Source organism: Mastigoproctus giganteus, chromosome 2 (assembly GCF_048544385.1).
Source record: "Mastigoproctus giganteus isolate SK-2022 chromosome 2, ASM4854438v1, whole genome shotgun sequence".
Lineage (NCBI taxonomy): Eukaryota > Metazoa > Arthropoda > Arachnida > Uropygi > Thelyphonidae > Mastigoproctus > Mastigoproctus giganteus.
This window is the reverse complement of record NC_143576.1, coordinates 214,057,449-214,063,448: the sequence shown is the minus strand read 5'-3', so window position 1 is coordinate 214,063,448 and position 6,000 is coordinate 214,057,449.

The window sequence follows — 6,000 nt, the reverse complement described above, 5'->3', positions numbered from 1 at the left end:
TCATACAATACTGTTGTTCAAAGTCATATGTGAACATCAAAGCTAAATATATATATATATATATATATATATATATATATTTTTTTTTTTTTTTTTCAACATTTATTATAATTATAACTGTTATAATTACTGACATTTGGGTTACACAAATTTTGAATCACCCTGTATATGAATTTATACATGTGTGGCTTTTAATGACATGAAATTTGAAAATAAATGAAGAGCAAATTGTTTACTTTTTCCTATGGTTATGGACTAGAAATGTTTTACGTTAATTTAATTATGTTAATTCATTTCTCTATTTGTTTTTTTTTTTTTTTTTTTTCCTACTGTTGGGATATGTAAATAAAATTCTTAAAAAAAAAAAAAAAAAAAAAAAAATAGGCTAAGGTAAAGAAAGCCAACACAAGAACCACGGGAAACTTCAGTCAAACTCGTTTCCCCCTAACTCAGGTATCTGCCTGCATTCTCAGTAAACAGATGGTGCATGTTATTAGTAGTGGCATTAGAAGTTTATAACAATGTACTGATTAGTTTTTTCTCGTTATTCAAAGCAGATTATTGCAGTTCATGAGTGAGCTGAAATTTATTACGGGTACACCCTCCAGATTGCCTCAGTCTTAGGGTGTTTATCTTCCCTTTTTGCTGTTTTAAAATAGGAAAATGACTACTACTGCCACTACCTATAACACACACCATCTGTAGAAGTTGTTTTCCTATTTTAAAACAGCGGGAAGGGGGGAGAATAAACACCTTAAGACTAAGGCAGTCTGGAGGGTGTACCATAAGTAAATTTCAGCCCACTCGTGAACTGCAATAATCTGCTTTGAATAATGAGAAAAAAAGTAATCAATATATTGTTATCGACTTCTACTGCCACTACTGATAACATGCACCATCTATTTACTGAGAATGCAGGGAGAAACGGCGTTAGCAGGAAACGAGCGACTGGTAAGTTTACCGAAGTTTCCCGTGGTTCTCGTGTTGGTTTTCTTTACCTTCGCCAAAAAATATTTCAACTTTTTTGTCCCCACCCAAATAGTGATGTCTCAGGTGCGTGCCTATACATAAATGTGCCATTATTTCATAATCTCTACAATTGATACACAATTATTGATGCCAGCAAGCTACTTGTGTGGGTGGAGTTCCAATTATTTACTGATTTTTGATTTCACCCACTTCATTTCATCTCAGGTGGTGCCCATTTCCTCCCATCACGTACGGAGACTAATGCTTCCCCTGTACCACAAATCAGAGAAACATCATTATTATATATTTTTTTATTTTCATTTGTTTGTGAAAATGGCTCGGCCTTTTTATGAGAGTGTGATAAATAAATTTTTTTAAAAAGTAAAAATGTAAAGAATTTACAAAAAATCCTAAAAATATTGCTATAGTATATTCTGATATATAAGTTGACTAGCACTAAAGTTTTAAAGTTGACTTATATGCTGAATATAATATCCTAAACTTTAATTAAAAAGTGTGCTATGGTTAGGAAGACATGAATTAAGACATAAAATAATATATTTTAAATTTATTACATATATAATTTTATACAAATACACATGTTGCTCATCTTTTAAAACCCAAGAATCTGTTCATCTCAATAAGAAAAAAGAGATTAATGGAATTTCATTGGGAGTTTACTTTTTGAGATTGTTAATTTCTTATTATAGTAGATATACTTCCATATTGAGGCACCCTTTTTGCAGAGGAACCAACTTGCAATACAGTACTGGATGGGGCATAAGGAATGGCTTTGGTTCATATGGTATCAATAAGAACAATATCACATGATACTTATGCCTACATGTTTTGGTTGTGTGGTTTTCTGCATGAGGGAGCTTTCTTTACATGTTCCAATGTAAACTTTTAAAAGGAAGAGTAGAAATAATTGAATTAAAATATAGACAGTGGTTCTTAATGCAGAGTTTACTGTAATAAGCCACTTTGTGAAATGCAGAAATTGATTTAAAAAGGTGGGGGGGGGGGAGGTTGACATAGAAAATATGTGATAAAGAATGAATTTTTAAGGCAAAAAATAGTCAGTTTGTAAGCTGGAATAAACAGTATCATAGCTATGAATCTGCAGTTTTATATTTATGATGCTGCCAGTACAGGATGGGTATATGACAAAATTAATAGAAAAGGAAGTTAATACACATCAGTATTACAAAAGCATAGCGATTACCTAATTTACAAAAAAAAATTAGGATTATGAAATGTGGCATTTTATTTTTATAGTGAATATCCCTTATTAACTGAAAACTGCTTCCAATATATAATTTTCTGAAAATTATATATTTGAAACAATCCTATAAATTTTCAACAGTTCTATTATGAAAATGGCTAATTACAAGCATTTGGTTTCAAAAATGATGTTTTAAAAGTTACTGGTAAAGTCATGAAGAAATATTTTTAGTATTAGATTCAGTAAAATAATTATATTGTAAAAAAAAAAATAATTGGCAGAAAATATTCCAAAAATGGACTTATGGGGTTACTGCTTAATATGTCTATAAAAGTTTTTACTCCATGCATTCATGAAGTTAAATAACCCTTATATATTTATTACATAGTGTTTAAAATCATTACAGTACTATTAATATGATACCAATTAAGAAACATACAAAAAAAGGATAAATATGATTATTAATTATAAATTTTATTTTACATTTCAAAGTCACTGTTAACATACAAAGAATATATTTGCATTTTTTTGTAACTCTCCAGAAGATTTTTTTCTCTTCTTTCTACAACGAATGAATATCACTAGTCTTAAAATTAGTTGTTCTCTTTATATCACTTGATTGAGATAATTGCTTTTAAAAAAAGCCCATGTACTGTATATAGTCAGTTTTTAACTGTACAGTCACCAACATAGTCTGAATTTTTACAAAATGCACTCTTATCCTCAAATCTCTCTACATGAGTATGCATAAACATAAGAAGTAATCATATCCATAAACATTCTGTGGAAATATCTTCACGTGAAGTTCATATGAAATCGTAATTTATACAAAAATATGACATTAGATCCCTTACATTATCAAAGAAGTATGGTTACTGGGAATTTTTATTTTTTATAATCACAACCAAAAGTATACATAAATTATATTATCACTTTCATCAATGATAACATTCAAAAATTAAATTTAATATATTACTATTGCTGATCACATATTAATGACTCCTTTACTTTACACAACAAAGATTTTTAATTTTAAATATTGAAAGTTCAAAAATAATATTTACATGTAATTGTCTCTTGATATAGAACAGTTTTTAAAAGACAATGTATGTTTCTAGATCAGTGCTTCTAAATCATTTTTCATGTGGCAAGATAACTAACTGATATTTCAGACACTTGCAGCATGAAAGTGAGTTCTCTAAAGGTTTCAATTTATTTATGAAAGGTGTGAAATTTTCATAACAAAACAATTTTTTCACTCTCCAGATGAGAAGCACTGTTCTAAATTTACAAATTTTCTCACAATGCTGGGTTTTTTATACAAAAGGCAAATGAGATTCCTAATCAATGAGACAGACATCAACTATAAGCTAAATTGGTTTCTTTTTTGGTTAAATCAATTTAAATAAAAATCACTGAAATCAATCAAGTGTTATATTAAATTTATATTTATTGTAAAGTTTACAATGATCTTTTATAATATTTATTACTCTTTTCATAATTTTTATTTTAAACTTGTTTTTCTCCATATAGACTGATGTAATTATATTTAAATAACTTATTTAAACAGTTAAAATTTATGGCATCTCATATAGAACAGGTGGAAAAGTTTAAATATGTAGGTAATAAATGAAAATCAGATTGCATTAATCAAGTAATAAAAAAAATCCCATTCAAAGCTCAAAACAAAACTGTAATCATAAAATTGTTTCTTGCTATTACATGGATTTCACCAAAAATGTTATTGATTACTGCACATTAATCTACTTAATTTGTCCCTTCATTCCTCACAATAGATATGTTGTAAATAATTAAAACTTAAAAAAAAAGTAATGTAAGCTAGTTAAGAAAATATACGTATGTACTTATGGAAATAAACGGCCTCTGACTTGACTAATTTCTAATAAACCTTAAACAGATATTAGCAATTAGCTAGTGGGCAGTGGTGTTTTTATCATGTCATTATCTGAACCTCCCTTCAAATATTGATAAGCAGTCAAGAGAGCTGTTGTAATTCCAAAAGGGATCTTTGAAGCTACATTTATTTTGTTCACCAACAGGCAGTGTATTTATTGATTAATAAATACACTGCCTTTTTAATAATACAAGTAATATTGTTTAATTTCAAAATTGTGTACATTACTGTGCTGTGTTAATTTCTCAACGTGCTAAATTAGCATGTTAAAAAATTATATGCAACTAGAAATAATTTCAACTTATTCAATGCTATTATTGAAATATAACCATGCAGCCTTTACTACTTTGTAATAAAGCGCAACTTTAAAAAATTAAATATAGTGGTAAAATTTTACAAATTTTGAAAATGAACGTTTTTTTTTTTTTAATTATTGAGCTGAATATCTGCATAACATTGATATTTACAATCATAAAAGATGTCATAACAGTAAAGGTTTTCTTTTAAATCTCGAGAGTCTTATGTTGTTTTGCTGCTGATTTCTTATTAAAAAAAAGCAAAAATATGAAGACATCTATCAGTTTTTATTCCTTTCAGCCATTCTTGGATGTGAAGTCTAATTTTTCATCTAGTCTTATTTTCTGGTATCATCCCCAATGTTTAAGTTCTTAGCCAATTTGATATCATAACATCTTAACCAACACTGTCTAAGCAGAAGATAACTTTACATTTATTCTCTTTTTTTAAATTGTGCACGCTTATTTGTACTATTCATTGCATTATATATATCACATATATTTCAAAGTTATGATAAACCAAAGTTTAGTCCACTTGTTCTATGCTGTTGATTTCCATTAAATGAATTTTTAAATGTACATTTGTCCAGTTGAGAATTTAGATATTCATACAAGAATTCTTTTACTGTGTTTGAGAGATATAACCAAACGTGCTTAACTAGTAAATAAGTTTGAGTATTGAAATACAGATGGTTTAGTTGGCAAATAACTATTCTTAAAGAATTACTCTAAACTAAGAACTAACCAGATTTAACCAGAAGAGATGGGGTGGGAGGGAGTGTTGCAGAAGTGATGACGCTTGTGAAAAGGGAAAATCACTTAAATGATGTTTTAGGTACAAGTTAAAAGTAGGAAAGTTGGTTAAGAAAAGTGGAAAAATTAAGGTTATGATAAACCAAAGTTTAGTCCACTTGTTCTATGCTGTTGATGATTCCAGATAATCAAAACTACTTTTAAAGTATCACACTCAGGTCTGGTACCATAGTGCTACCTAGAAGTCTCCAGTCAGTATGAATCTTGTCTACTATTCCACAAGAAATTCCACATGTTGCATCTACTGGAAAAAACTGAAAAGTTTATTGAAAGATGAAAGCCAACATGCTAATTCCCCAGAATGGTAAGGGGAGAAATCCCATAGGATGAATAACAAGTGATGTGAAAGAAACATTAATTCTTTGAAATGTAATATTATTGAAAACAAGAAAAGAACAAGTAATTTAAATATAAAAAACAGAATTTTTAATTAAGAACGAAATTGATACTGATAGTGTCAATCATCAGAATCAATTTCATATTTTTTATTGTTCTGTACTGGTTTAACTATTTATGTATTTTGTTAAATAACACTTATTATAGAGTAGGTTTGTATGTGTGTGTGTGAGAGAGAGAGAGAATGTCATGAAAGTTATTGCACAAGTTGAAATAGGGAAAACATTTAAAATTTTAAAGATTTTCTAAAACTTTCTATAAAAAAAGAGTTAAAAGAATACTTGTAATTTCATAGTTTTAAGGTTTAACAATTTTAAAACTTTGTAATTATAAAATAGCTAATGTTATTATGGTTTCTTCAAAATAGCATTAGCTATTTTGACCTT